This window comes from Athene noctua, chromosome 4, assembly GCF_965140245.1.
Source record: "Athene noctua chromosome 4, bAthNoc1.hap1.1, whole genome shotgun sequence".
NCBI classification, from domain to species: domain Eukaryota; kingdom Metazoa; phylum Chordata; class Aves; order Strigiformes; family Strigidae; genus Athene; species Athene noctua.
This window is the reverse complement of record NC_134040.1, coordinates 13,484,800-13,500,547: the sequence shown is the minus strand read 5'-3', so window position 1 is coordinate 13,500,547 and position 15,748 is coordinate 13,484,800. Positions and strand designations below refer to the sequence as shown.

The 15,748-nt window shown below is 41.4% G+C and overlaps 1 protein-coding gene across 3 annotated transcripts in view; it reads left to right on the top strand.

The window, feature by feature from the left end:
* The first annotated feature begins 630 nt into the window (after window positions 1-630).
* KIAA0232 (KIAA0232 ortholog) overlaps window positions 631-15,748 on the top strand; it is a 68,108-nt gene continuing 52,990 nt past the window's right edge. For 2 of the 3 annotated variants that reach the window (XM_074904476.1, XM_074904475.1), the window contains exon 1: window positions 631-819. The gene's annotated coding sequence lies outside the window, so the exon portion shown is untranslated. The remainder of the gene's footprint in view (window positions 820-15,748) is intronic. The other variant, XM_074904474.1, reaches the window with a different exon arrangement.

The window sequence follows — 15,748 nt, the reverse complement described above, 5'->3', positions numbered from 1 at the left end:
ATTATCCCCCATTTCCTCCTTCGCATTCCTGCCCCGGCCCTGGGTGTTTCCCTCCCAAGGGGGCCGGGGTGGCTCCCGCCGGCAGCCGGCTGAGGGCGGGGAGGCGAGGGGCCGCCGCCCGCCTCCCCGCCCGGCTGACGGCTGCCGCGGGCATGAGGGACGGCGGCGGCGCCGCTGCCCTGGCCCGCCGCGGAGGCGGCCCTCGGCGGCGCTGCGCGCTCCCGGCCGGTGACTTTCAAACGCCTCGCCCGCCCCTTTTCTCCTCCGGCGCCCGGCGGCCTGCGCGGCGCTCCCCGGCGGGCGGGGCCGGGCCGAGGCTGTACAACCAGGGCAAAGGGATACTTCCCCTCCTGCCCCCCGCCCTTCCTGCGCGGCGGCCCGCCATGGACCGGCTCGCTGGCGCCCGGGCGCTACCGGAGGGGGCCGGGCCGGGCCGGAGCGGCACCCCCCACACCCGTTCGCCCGCCGCCGCGAGCCTCGCGCGCCCCTGGCAGCCCCCGGCGCGGCCCCACAGCCCGGCCCGCCCGGCTGGGCGGCGGGATCCGGGCCGCCCTCTGGGCGGAAGGATACGGGGAGGAGCCTGCGGCGCAGTCCGCCGGGGCGCTGAGTCCTGTTGCCGGGTGACGGAGCGGCCGGCCCCCCTCCCTCCCCGTGGCGCTCGGAGCCGCCGCTGCCGCCGCCGGTTTACGTAACGCCTCCCAGGGCAGGTCCCGGCTCCGTCCCGCCCGCCTCACTCGGGGACGGCAGCAGCGGGACGGAGTCCGCCACCTCCTCCGGCTGCCAGAGGCCCCAGGGCCCCGCTCTGCGCCGCCACGGCAGGTAAATACCCGCCGCGGGCTCGGGGAGCAGAGGGAGGGGCAGGGCTGGAGGGAGGGAGGGAGGGCGGCTGCCGCCCTTCCCGTGGCAACGGGAGGACCGAGCCGGGAGGCGGCGGCCGGTGTGCCCCCAGCCCCCCCTTCGTCCTCCTCCTTCCCGCCGCTGCGCTGAGGGACGGGCAGGCTCGACCCCCGGCGAGGGCCGGGCCGGGCCGGCGGCTCGGGGCCCGGCCGAGGAGGCCCGCGCCGGCCCGCTCTTCCCTCCTCTCTCCGCTAACAGCCCGGGAAGAGGAGGAGTTGCGGGGCCGGGCCTGGCCGGCCCTGGGAGGACGGTTTCCCGGGACGGCGCGTCCCGCTTGTCGACTGCGCCTGCCGCAGCGCGGCGGGAGCGTGCCGGGGAGGCCGAGGGCAGGGCCGGGGGGAGAGAGGAGGAAGCGCGGCGACGGGAGGAGAGGGGCCGGGGAGGGGGTGACAGGGAGCGCGAGGGGCCGGCCGGGGGGGCTGGCTGCAGGCCGGCGGCGAGGCAGGGGGCGGGGCCGGGGGCCCGGCCGGGGTGCCCCGGTCCGAGCGCCTGCCTGGGAGCCGAGCCCTCCCCGGCCCCCCCCGCACCCCCCCCCCCTACCGCTCCTCCATACCGGTCCGGCCCCCGGGGTCCCAGCGTCAGGTGAGCGGCTTGTGCCGGCGCGGGGAGGGAGGGGGAGGGAGGCAGGCACCGGCCTGGAGCGGGAGCCGGGGCTCCGTGCCTTCGGGCCGGGTCACGCCCGGGAGGAGAGGAGGAGGGAGAGGGAGGTGGCACCCAGCACCCACCCGTCGTGGGTGCCGGCCGGCGCCGATGTCACCCGGCGCAGTGGACGGGAAACCGGAGGATGCGGCGCTTCGGGTCGGGGTAGCGAGAGCCTGAGCCTGGCAGCCCCTTCCCTGCCCAGCCTGACCGTGAGGTTGAAGTGACGGGGCTTTGCGCACCCTCCCGGCAGGCCCGGCTGCTGTGCGGGAACGGCTCACGCCGTGACCTTTCGTCTGTGCGTAGTTGTACAAAGCGCAGACAGCGGCTGCTGACCGGTGAGGAGGAGTCGGGAGACCGGGCGAAATGCCGCGGATCGGGGTAAATGGAAGGCACCGCTGGCTCAGCTGCGGCGTTCCGGGGTTACCCTGGGGGCCAAGCTGGTGGGACTCGTTCCCCTCTTTTTTTTTTTTTTTTAACCCCCCTTTCCAATAGCATTGTCCTTTAGGGCCTATTGAAGGCAAAAGGCGGATGGAAGGGCTAGGGCTGCTGCTGTTTGAGGAGGAGGAGCTGGGCTGATAGGAGACGGATGGGAGCCGCATCCTATGGCCGCTCGGAGCTGCGCGCCTGGGCGGGCCCGGCAGGGCCGCAGCCTCTCGTCGGCAATGGGCGGGGGGGAGGGGGGGACACGGACAGACAAGGTTTGGCGAAGGTTACAGCTGAATGCAGAAGTGACACAAACTGACACTTCATTCCAGCAAACTCATTTCTATCTTCTCCTCGTGTCGTCTGGATTAAAAGTATACATTTGTTTAGTCGTGTTATGAAACTTTGAGAAAAGCGAAAGTGCGGTGCTTTTTTCGGTTTTGCCTTTGTTTTAATTACTCATTGCAGTACCTGACACTGATCTGAAGGGTGAAAACAGTACGATTTGCTTGTCCATTCAAGTAAAAGGTATTCCTGTATTTCGATGTTTTCCGAATATAAGTAATTCGGGTTGTAGTTTGTAGGCCTGGGATCAGAGGACACTGTGGTACCGGTAGTTGGATTTTCCTCATGCAAACCCTTTTAAATGTTTAGATTTTTACCCTTCAGTGGCACATGGCATATTACTTCTGTGTTCCTGGGATGAGGTGAGAATCGTAGATCAAATTTGGTTTCTTAGCTGTCAAAAGTGAGCTCGTGATGATTCAGTAGGTAATTGTGTAAAACAAACTACTTTGCTGCAGTGCTTAAAACCCAAGTATCGCGGGCTTCTCACAATCCATGGGAGTCTGAAAGTGACATTTTTTTTTTATTATTTAAGACAAAAATATGCCTTATAAAAGTAAATGACATGGAACTTGATTGTTACTTGACATGTAACTGTACAGATTTTATTTTGTGCTAATCCTCCATCTGCTGTTTCTTGTCAGTATGGATATGCTAAAATGGTAGTGTAGAACCCCTCCCAATCAATAAAGCATATCGTATAGGTATCAAAATCGTCTATTTTGATCACTGAGATATAAGAGGGGGATGTAGGTAACTTGAATACAATGAGTAGCACACGATGTGTTTATTATGTTCTTCGTTTTCAAAGACTTAAGAATTACAGGGGAAATCCCGGTTTGTTGACTCCGTTGAAAGCATCAGCAGTTTATATCCCTGCCATATTCTGTTTAGCAGATATTCCCACATGTACAGTCACAGAACTTTATCAGTTGATTTGTTTTGTGCATCGTGCGGGTAATGATTCCTTGAGGCCACAGATTTTGCAAATTTGGATTGGAGACATGACCCTCCAGCTTTTCTGCTTATCAGCAGGGGAATCAGAAGGAAAGGAAGGACAGATCTGTATGTGACCCAAAAGGGAAAATTAGAGGCCTTGAACTTTACTTATCTTAATATGCTGAGTTCATAGTCTGCATTCCCCACTGCTTTTGTTGTTGTTGCTATTCGTTATTCTTCCAAGTAAGAGAAATTCCATAGGGGTAAAATGATGTCAGCATTTTCCTTCGCTTGTTTGCTGTGCATTCTAGCAGGAATAGGGACAGGGGAAGAGCTAGATACTGCTCTTTATTTGTCCTTCTTGAGCATCTTGTTTCTAGGTGATTAAGGGGAATGAAGGGAGCCAAGAGGCTGGTTTAATACTTATCGTGGGTGAATTTTGAGTGGAATTTTATTGGGTTTTAGGCATTGTGCTGTAGAGTAAGAATAGACTTTCTAGCTACTTAGCTAGAATCCTAGCAAATTCATCTATCAGTCTGCTTCTCCTTTAAGCTTTGCATAAAGCAGCATACAAAATTTGTAGTGATGGATGTTGAAAGTAGTATGTATGTGTTAAATATTTCCTTTAAAGCCATCTAAATGTTCGTGTGTTCAAAATAAGAAATTGGAGGGTTTTTTAAAAATCTGTTTTGTTTTCTTAGTTTGCGAGAGTAAAAGACCCTTATTTCTTATTATTCCATTGCAGCTTATTTTTCTTATTTCTTTTTCTTAAAACATGCACTTGATAGCATAGGCTTCATACCTGTCTGCTAGACTGATAGTGTGAAGCCACTAAAATTGTATAATGGTAATAAGAACCAATAGTTAGTAACTAAAAGTAATAACTTACTGCTATAATGAGTAACAATGTCTGGTAAAGCAGAATGTGATGAAGACAGCAAGACTTACAATTCCTGTAGGCAAAGAGAGGTAGCAGGAACTATTCTAGTTATCTGCGCTTGTAGTGGAGCTTGGAATAAGAATTATCTTCTAGAAGCCATTCAATATGCTCTGCTTATTAGGATAGTTTCTCCTGAATTGTGGAAACGGAGATTGGAATCTTTCATTTTAGTCCAAGAACAGTGACAGGCTGGTTGGGTAATTTGTAAATGTAACTATAGAAAGGAGTAGTTGTGTTGTGTCCATCTCCCCAACTCCACCCCAAGAATTTTTTCAAATTTCATGATACAAAATAAAAATGTTCAAATGAATATTTGAATGATCAGTTGCATTTCAGTACACAGACAAAAAGAAAATTGCCTGATAGGAGGAAAAATTATGTTTTTCAGAATTTGGAAATAATTTATCAGATTTTTCTAGGCAGAAATGCCGGGTAACTGCAGGGCTGTCAGAGTATTTTACTAGAACAAGATCTCGATGAGCTAGCTAGTTACAATATTTCTAAAAAGCATCTTGTTCTGCTTTCCTGAAAGTTAGTTGGGTGCATTTATAATGGATGCTGAGGGACTGAATGTGTATTTTATTGGACCACAGTGGTGGAAGGGTTCAGTAGGTTGAACATTCAGGACAAAGATTATTCTTTTGCAGACTTCTTTCTATAAGTTACTTCTCTAGCTATATTGGAGGCTACTGAATGTTTTAAATTTTTAATCTTCTGTTTGCTTTATAATTTCACATGCAAGTGTTTGGATTTACTTGCATAAAACTATTCATTGATTATTTCTGCGTCATGTAGATTCTGTTTGTAACTTAGCTTCTGTATGTCCACTTTGATATCTTTCTTTCTAAGAGATATATTTCTAAGTCAGTAGTGTGAAAATCTCAGTTATAAAGGATTTAAATTCATTTTTCATTGTTGTGGTACTGCATGTAATTGAATTATATTCTGCTAAGTTTGTGCATAGTCTGTGCTCAGGCTTGCTATAAAGATTTTCATTTTTAATGTAACTCGGGGAATGTTTAAATTTGTCTTTTTTACTGTATTGAGGAAGAATTTTCAAATATGCGGTCCATGCTAATCTTACTTTTGTCTGTAATTTCCTAGGCCTTATTCTAGAAAGGATTGCATGTGAAAATGTATACTGTGTGCAAAAAAACTTGTGAATAAATACAAATAAATTTTAACAGGGATGAAATCTGAGTTGTCTTGTGTTCTTTTTGTAGCTTTTAAAAATCTTCCCCTAGTTATTTATCAATTTTTATAAGGAACAAGGTCTGCTGGATAGAACGCTGGACTAGGATTGAAAAGGCCTCCAGTTTTCTATCAGCTCTGTCACTGAGTGGATGCAAGCAAATTGTTTCATCCTAGTGTGCCTGTGTTTAAGGTGCTGTATGGAAAGGAGGAGCTGTTATGCTTTTTGTATGTTATTAAATCGTGTGAGTGTGGGTTTTTTGTTGTTTCTATAGTATGGTTAGATGAACTAGCTTGGTCACAGAAGAATTCTGAAGGTAGCCATAGTTGCATTGCAGATTAGATTTTGCATATATAGACTGTGGAAGAAAGTACACAGAGAGAAAAGAGAGTAAGAGGCTAGGGGCAGTGGAAGGCCAGAAAAAATAAAGGAACTTTACTTAAGATTGTATAGTTTTAACATCAGAACAGCAGAATTGAGTTGCAAGAGACGTATACTCTGCAGAGTTACTCCAGGTAGCGTTAGCTTAGTCAGGACTTAGACTGAGATGATAACCTTCAACAGTAAAGTGAGAAAACATGTTAAAACGTACCTAGAGTGATTAAGGAAATTATTTTGATCATTTAGCATGTGTCATATGTGCTTTTAAAGAAAATAAAGTGTTTTATTTGCCTAAAGAAAAAAGGCTGCTTGAAGCATCGCTAATGAAGAAATCAGTAATGCGTATTGCTGCCATTGGCTGAGTAATTAATTCTCACTAAATCCTTGTGACACTGTAATCTGTTATTACAAACTTGAAACAAATTTGAAGACTCCGTGGCTGAGTGGGAGTGCGACATTAAAACACTGCATTGAATTTAGGACACTGGCATATCTTGAAAGAAACGGAGCCAGCTTCCAGTGATTTGTTGGACTGATTACTTATGAAACTTCAGGAAAAACTTTTTACTGTTTCATGATATTTCAATTTTGCTGGCTGAAGATTTTGAGTTAATGACTGTTACTAATTAGCTAAAGGTCTCTGTTGAGTGAATTCCTATTATCTTGGTTCTGTCTTCTGGGGTAGAAGTTCACTCTGCTGCTTATTCGACTATTGCATTTAACAGTGAAATTGAATTACCTGTATAAATTTTTGTTTCATTGCAGTTTTCATAGCTGCTTTACTGGAAGTAATGTTGATTTCTGCAGGGTGACACAAGAGTTTTAGAATGCTTCTGTAAGTCCAGATGTTAGTTTAATTTTCATATTTACATAGATCATTTTTTCTCCCAGCTTCTCTGAACAGGATATCTTACCAGCTTGAGAGAAACCTCAGAGTTCCAGTTTTTAGTAAGTTTGTTCTTGAGTTGTGAAAGAAATGCTTTGGTTAACAGTACAGTAACTTCCTTGAAGAGAAGTAATATGATGCTAAGCTGCTGGATTTTGTAAGAGGTTTTCTGGTGGTGATAGTTAAATATTTTGCATTTTAGTAAAGTAAGATTTCCAACTGTTACTTGAAGTAGCAAATAGCAAATTTATTATTTTAAGAGCAATATTAATCTGTCCTACCTGTTCAGTTTGTAAACTTTTTTTTTTTTTAAAATAAGCAGTAGCATTTTAGGCTACGTACTTAATCATAGAAGTGGAGATATGATATGACAATAAATATCACCACTGTTTTTAAGAAAAAAGAAGAAGAAAAAGACATTTTTCTGGCAGTCTTACAATGTAAATGGAACAAACAATGCATATGCAAATGCACTCATGATAAATATACTTTAATGTGAACTGTTCAGAATTGCAGAGTTCTACTTCTGATCTCAATTTCATAAATACACAGAATTTTATTTAATAATATTATGGATTAAAAATTAGAGGTGGTAGAAGTACAGGAGAAAAGAATTTGAAACAATTTTCTATGTAGGTCTGCCATATTTTCTTTGCTGCAAAGTCGGTATCTTCTCTGCTGGTTAAGTCATAGAGCTTGCAAATTCAACTTGTCAGAACTCTTTGTGATTACTGAACCTCTTGTGGCTGACACGTTGTACATTTTTACAGAGTTATTAATGAAAACATTGTCTATATGTCGCTTCCAACTGAATTTATGATGTCTTTTTTTCATAAAGATTACTGTTGAAAAGACTATATGGTTAGGCAATAGTTATATTGGGTTTTAAACCCTTCATGAGGCTATTTTAAGCTTTTCAGAAAGGTAGTATTAACTCCTTGAATTGCAGACCAAGTATGGAAAACTTCAGTAGTAAGCATTCAGAGAAGACCTTCATACAAAATAAAGAAGTTAAAATGTATAGTGTGGTCATTAACTAGTTAGGTGTTTATATATACCTGAAGTATAAATAGCTGGAGAAATACCACAGCCTTTAAATGGACAGTAGTTATTGGATCCTTGGCATTCATAATTCATTCTCCTTTTCTTGCCCCAGCCAAAAGATGCAATATATGCCTAAGAATAAATTGTATATTAATTGAAATAAATTCTATATGGTTGCATGAGGAGAATGGCCACTGGGCTACTTGGTGCTGCAGTAACATTCCAGCTGGTGTGAAGGGCACTATATATTTTATCAGGGTGGACCCAGTGGCAGCCTGGGGGATGATTCCTTCTGGTGGCTGCCTGTGCCTCGGAGGAGGCTGGCAACACTTGTTGGGCACACTGGTGTTCTTGTTGGTGCACAGAGACATTATGAAACCGGAGGCAAGTCTGTTTTAATGGACGCACATGTAACTTGGCCTCCAAGCCGTTACTGTCCCGTAAGGGACTTCAAACACAATCAAATAGCTGTTAGTAACAGGTAGTTTGAAGTGCTCTAAAAGTTGAACTGCAACTTTTATAGCATCAGGAGGTCAGAAAAGAGAGTGATCAGAACAGTTGAGAGAACGTATCTGATCTTTGTGTTACTTGACTGCATCCTCTGTTGCATTGTTAAGCCCTGTGTGCAGTCTAGGTGGTAGGAAGGCTAGTAAATATCATGAGACACAAGTAGTAGAAAGCTTACAGATTTTTACGTGCCAAAAGACCTGAGGATAAATGTCTCAGCTTAAAATGGGTTCATCCTTTGTGATCTTAGTTATATTTGGTTTTTATTAATGCCAAATGTTAATAATATTTCCTTAAATCTGAAAAAGAGTAATTGGAGTATGACAACGGTAATAAATGATGCATGGTCTGTTGCTTGTGTACATATAAAAGATAAAGCTTTTGATAAATAGTGTCCGTGTGAAGATTCTCATGGGACTGAACAAAAAAGGCTGTAACTGTTTCCTCCTTGAGGTTACAGCTAGACAAGTATTTCTCCCCAGCTAGACAAGTATTTCTCCCCAGCACCTCTCGGGCCCTATAGCAGTCCATCCAAGCAATCCTTGTGTGTATAAAACTTGAGGGAAACAGGCGAGAGTGAGATGCTTGTCACTTGCTTTACTCTGGTATGCTGATAAGGTCTACAATTTTAAATTGAAAAACTTAAATCATGCCAGTGTCTTCAATGGTAAAAAGAAATGTTTTGGAACAATCTGATGTTGGTGATACTGAAGTTACAACTGTGGTTGGGGAGTAATGTACAGTATGAGCTGAGGCAACATCTATGATTTTGAGGTGTACACGTGCCAACTTCTGCATTAGCACTCACTTCCCTTGCATTCTCCACACTTCGGTAATCCTCAATATTCTAGGCTAGCTCCAGTGCAACACCTGCCTCTCTCTTACAATTTTAAGCAACCGGTAATTTCTTTGCCATCTCCAGGTTACTGTTGGAGTGGGATTCTGTTTGTTTTGAGGCTGAATCTGCTGAATGATACAAGTATGGGATACAATTGCATGGGTCAGTAGGGAATTTCTGTAAAAATGTTGTAAGTACATATCCTATCTATTTGAAGTACCTGGATTGGCTTCCACACTTCATGTTCCAAATAGTGGTGATTTGAAAGACTTGCATCTGAATTAGCTAAAATGTAGTTTCAGAACTCTGCCTTCCTAATGTTTATACTTAAGTGTATCTAACAGTGGGCCGCTGCTGAAAGGGGCAATCCCACTTCATCTCTTATGCCAGATGTAGAAATTTTGTGGCAATGGTGCAAGCTGATCACTTACTTGTATTTTTTGAAGACTGCCCCCCCCCCCCCCCCCCCCCCCCCTGCATTTTTTCCATGTAGAACAAACTGATCTAGTTTGTCCTTGCAACCACACGGTGGATGGGTTAAGTACAAGAACAAAAGGGTGAGAATGCCAGGAAGGGACAATGTGAGACACAGTAGAACGTCCTCTCTCTGTGGCAGTATGTGGTTGCAGTGTGGTTTGTCTTATGCTAACTATCTTTTGAGTCAGCCACACGGGTTCCTCTGTCAAGACGCTACTGCTGCTGGTGGTCTCTTGAAAGTTACTTACTGCTGGTATAAAGACCATCACTTCTGGTTTTTGCAAACTGGTACATATGCTGGCAATAGTAGTAATTACTTCAACTTCTGTCAGTTATATGCAGCGTTAAGTTCATTTTTAATGTGAAAAATATTTACTTAAACTCATTATAATTAGATGTCTATTTGTATTTTTAAACTTACAAAAATTAACATATTTCTAAGTTATGTGATGTGTACATTTTCCTTTTTTTTCAGGTAGGATTTTTTTTAAAAAGTAGACTTGTTTAAACAAAGGAGTAAAATTTAGTTCAAACACCAATTCTAAGCAACCTAGAAATTTATTTCAGTATCTAGTATGGACAGTAACAAACCAAACTGGAAAAAATCTTTCTCATCGCGGTTTATGTTCCTCTTTTTAAAGAACAGCATGGAATTATTTGGACTGTACCAGTAGCTTTGTTTGGACAAATTCTTACTAAAATAATGTAAATGTTGCCATTGTTAATGGCAGCTGGGCATTAGTAATTGGTGAAGCAGTATTTCACTTCTAGATTCAGACAGTCTATAAGTATCTTTCAAGTTATTAAATTTGATCAATGCTTGAAAGTATTTTGAAGAGTTGTAAGTCCTTAAAATTAATAATGACATTTTTTGAGACATAATGCTTTAGGTTGGGGGAGTGCAGGTTACAGATATACTGTACACGACTTATGTGGTACAGCTGCACAACAAACTGTGGTACCAGAAATTGTTTTGAAAGTTTTTTAATTCTTGTGTTTTATTTTGTCAGAAATGCTTTGGAATCCATTGTGTTTATTGAAATGGAAGTCATGGCTATGTACTGCATAATAAAGTGCTTGTTTTTGATTTTTCATATGCATCTTTAATGTTGAGTCTTGACCTTCTGAAACGGTTTTCTGAGTGATGCTATGGAATAACAATACTTCTGTCTTGAAGGTAAAATTTGCTTTTTAAATTACCAAGACAGCTATTGAACCACGATCTGCAAAACTTGCCAACTACTAGGGCTTATTAATTAAATTTTTAAGACATATTACACATAGTGAAGAACCACTTGCTAGGTCTCCACTACATAGAGATGCTTCTTTACAAGTCTGCTATATGTAATAGGAACCCTTTCAAAAGAGTCTGTCTATGAAGCCTCTGTGAGACATAAATCTGTGAAGTGATGAAGGTTTTGTTTGTGGTGGACATAGTATGCTGTGGCTGTTGTTCACGGTGTTTGGAGGTTTTGCTGCTAGGTCTTGTTTTTTCCTCTTTCCATCTTGAGGTTTTTTTCCTAACTTACGAATTGTACTTCTTACAGTTTTCAATCTTATATTACATGTTCATTTTGAGGAAGTGGAGAATACTCAGATTACTGAGAATCTGGGGTTTTGGATACACAGCTGAACCCCTAGTGTAGGTGCCTCACCAGCTAATTCTGCAGTCCATTAAGAATTGTTTCCTGTAGCTCAGTTTTTGCGCTCTGACAGGATTGGTGTTCTGGCATCTTGTAACAAAGTTCATATATGTTAATAATGTGCAGCCCTGTGAGTGCATCAGCTAACTGAACTGCTCCAGCTACTGTTTTTTGAAGTGTTATTCTTGTATTATGGTGAACATAAATGTTTTATAAGAACAGCTGTACTGGTTCAGACAAAGGCTTTGTCAAATCTGGTACTTGTCTGCAACAGCATCTGTAAGTGCATTGTTAAGGACAACAGAGGATAGGGAGAGTATATGTGGTACCTCTCCTGAATACTCCCTCAGCCTCACACCCTGTTCATTCTAGGGGATTTCTTGAGCCCCATGTAGTTTGGCTAGTAGGAAACTCTCAAGGGATCTCTCTTGTTCAGTTTCCTTTGGGTCCTCAGTATCTTCTGGCAAGGAATTTCTAGTAGCTGTTGTGTGAAGTTTTGTGCATAGCTCTTACTAGCTGGTTGGCAAGTTCTGTTTAAAAATGACATTAGACAGTCTATCCATGGAGAGGCATGTCTTCTTTGATATTACAGGACCAGGGTTGCATGTTATATACAATATGTGTGCAAAAACTTAATTCAGTGATGCAAAGATTACTTTAGTTTTGTTCTGTGATTTGACTAGTGCTAGGTTTGAGTTTATAGTTTCATGGAATATCTAACATTCGACCTGGGAAATAGATCCTGGGATTAATAGTCAGCTCACAACTTGGTGTTCTATGTCTTAATAGCATGGGGTAATTATTCTCCCTGTGTCTCATTTCAGGTCTACCTATGATGAGTTTAGTTTGCCTTTTAATTTGCCAGTCCAGTTTCATAAGGTCTTTCTGCATTTTTTCAGTTATTTTGTGTTCACTATCCCTGACAGTTTACTGTTGTTTGGTGGTTGCTTAACTGTGTCATCTTATCTTCCTGGTCACTTAATGAAGTTGTTAAGCAATGCAGGTCCCAGTGCAGAATCTACAGAACTGTGCTGTTGATGTCCCTGGTATCATCTTGATTACGTCTCTGTTCTTTTTCCTTGCTAACCTAAGTAAATGAGGCTTATATGGTAGCTCTTGAATCCTTTGAGTAATTCCAGTAAGATTTTATACAGGGTTAGCAGCTTCAGATTTTCATTTGGATAAGCGTTATGAAAATAAGCTTGCAGATTTACAGGAGAAAAAAATCCTGCAGTAACACCCACACACTGGTTTCTGTCTCCTCTCTGGAGTCTCTGACTTGACTGGAGTTACACTAGAACCATAGCATAAGCCCAGCTTTGTTAGGTATCAGTCAACCATAAAACATATATCCATTACAAATGAGATTGTATCACTCTTGCAGTTCCCGAAAGTAGTTCTTAATAAAAGGAAATTCTCTGTATATCTGAAAGTTAATTCACAGAGCTGCTTTTACGCTTCTGACCACTTGTAGTGTTCCTTGCTTTGATTCCAGCTAGGTGTTTTAATCTGTGTTTCTCATGGCACAGCAAAGCTTCTGAAGCTTAGTGGCAGAAATTGTCTGAACTCAGATGGAGGGAGAGGTTTGTTTATAGTGTAGGCATTATCAATTTTTTTGTTTTATGATAGTGTTTCAGTGCCTTCGTCATGAATCAAGTCCCTGCTCTGCTGTTTACTGTACAATAACATCAAACATCACCGACACACAAAAAAGCTGTCCTTGCTCTGAAGACTAGACAGCCAAATTTTGTAGATTATTGAGGAATGTGATGAAAAAGTATTAACTTCCTTTTACTTCTGAACTCACATGTCTTTTAAATGCCATGTGAAATTCATTAAGGACACAGATTCCATTGTTTGTTAGATTTTAAATAGGCTTTGTTTCTGGGCTTTGACAGTGCCCTCCCCAGTGTGTGGCTGTTTGGTTTGTATGTTGAGGGTTTGTTTAGATTTTTCACTGAAAAAAACAGATGATGGTAAAATTGTTGATTCCTCCATAATATATAAGAACAGTTTTGGATTTCTGTTACCATCATATGATGTAACCATGCTTTTGATTTTCAGTCTTCTAGAGGGGATTGAAATTTTCTGAATGAATATGTGATTTTAGTATATTATTGACCAAAATTGACAAAATTTTCACTTTGATTTATACAAATCAGGATTTGCATATTTTTGCTACATGTAGTGTCAGGGAGAGGAATAATTGTTTTCTTTTAATAGAACCATTCTGGGAAAAAAAATACTGCTGCTAAAAAACTTTGTCCTGACTAAAAAAATGTGGATGCTTATATCCATGTTAAATAAATTTAAAAAAATAAAATTAAAAAAATATCTTTTTTATTCTCTTTGTGTTGAAAAATTGTCATACATTGTCAAAGACCCTAGTGGGGAAACTAGTGAAAATGAGAGCTGTTAATTGTAGACTATGTAATGTACTGGCATATTTCAAAGAATAATAAGAGGAAACTGTATAAAACAGCAGTTGCGACTTAACTGTTGTGTGAGAATTTGCCTGGTCTAATTGTTAACATGTAGCAGTAGGCAGAATGAAGCACTGGAAACACAGATGTTGTTATGCCTTTTGGGAATGGAAGGAACAAAAAAGGTAGCAGCTGTAGCTTTATCCCAGAGATCAACTTCTATGTAGTAGAGGTATAAAAATGTATAAAGAGTAACTTTGAGGCTTGAGAGACTTCATTTTCAGATTATACAAATAAATAGTATGTGTTTTCAACTTTCTTCTATATGTAGATCCTGTTTGTTTGTTGGGTTATTTTTTTTTTTTTTTTTTTTTTTTTTTCCACTGAGAGTGTAGACACCAGTGTAATGAATTCAAGCCTACAGGCAATTTTCTTCCTTTAAGTTACCTTTTTATGATCTCCAAGAAATAGTCTGTGGACCTTTAGTCTACCTGAAAGAACAGTAAAGGGTATGTTTTTTAGTCTCCTACTAGAATATTTTCTGTTACTTTAAGAGCTGATAGTAGGTATATCTAAGAAAGCTTGAAAGCTTGTTAAAACATTGACACTTTTTTTTCATTTACAAAAAAATGTTCAGAATCTTGCTATGTGGATACGTAATTTTCAGAGGCCTCTTGGTGCTGATAAAATATAGATGAAGTTACCTTAGATTAATTCAGTGGGTTTTGTGGTTTGGCTTTGGTCACTGTTTTCCAAGAATAGAAACAATTGGGAAAAAAAGGCCTTACTTTTAAGCTCCTTAAAAGAACAACTTTTTTTGTATGAAGGGAAATTATGAAGAAAAAAAGCTGTTGAAGACTTGAAAATGTCTTGCCTGATATGATCTTTTAGCCAATCTGCCATTTCTGTTGATAGTCCAATAAGAAATTAATTGAGAAGTGATTTATTTACACATTTCTTTTACTGCACTCTTTGGTTATCTTAGTGTAATTTTACACTATTATGCTGTATTCCCATAGACACAAGTGTCAAAAGGTGTTTGTGTGACACTCACTATTGCAGTACCAAGCCACTTTTTAAAAAAAAAAATTTTGTCTATTTGTTATGACAATACCCATATTCCATTTCACTTACGGGGAGGACTAGGTTTTTTTAGTCTTTAGAAAAGGTTATTTATGATGCAAGAACAACTCTGTTGTAGGCGATGGACCTGAAGTATTCCAGCTTCAGTTTCTGTACTGTTGATCCTCCTTCCTGTTTCTTGCTATAGATAATTTGAAGTTGTCACTTCTCTGTAACTCAACCTCAGGAGACTAAAACTCAGTTATTGTCTTCTGCTGTGTATTTTAGGTCAAAGGAGTGTTTAGTGACTATCACACTTAGAATTTTGAGAAAAAGTATCTATTCTAAGATAGTCTAAATTGTAAAATCCGAGTGTTTACACAATATTGTATTGTCATTCCTTTACAAGACGCTTCATAAACTGGCTTTTGTTCCTCTAGTTGTTAAGCTGTTGACAGTTTATCTAACAGTGACCTTGTTAAGGTTGTTGATGAGTATTACAGAAACTGAAGGTTACTTAAAAAGAAAAATTCTAATAGGAATTGGAGTAAGTATAAATTCTTTTGAAAGAATTTATCATTAGTTTGTGAAAACTACAGATTACTTACAAATCCTAAAGTAAAAAATATATGATTAGAGATGTGTAAATTTTAATTTGGTAATTCTCATTGTAAGGCATGTCCCTCCATCATATTTTATAGCTGAAAATGGAGAATTCTTTCTGATGTGATAGTTAAAATAACTAGCCTTGAACTAATTGCTTAGGCTGTAATGTAGTCTCCCTGTTCAGATTAGCCATGGTCATTGTGAGAACAAAGTAATTTTTAACAACAGTGTGAAAAAGATTAGGAGGGGATGATAATTTATTTGCCAGAAAATGATATCTCTGAAATTCAGCAGAAATATTTGCTCTCTGACATACATTAATTTGATATGGAAAGCCTCTCTCTAGTACTGGGATGGGAAAGTACTCAGTTTGCATTAAATTTTGTTAATTCTAAACCATAATGGAAATATGTTTAAGACTTTCTGTAAAATAAAGTACTTGATACAGTTGTAAAATGAGAACTCTCAAATATTTCAGAATTTTATTCAAATTTCCAGCTTTT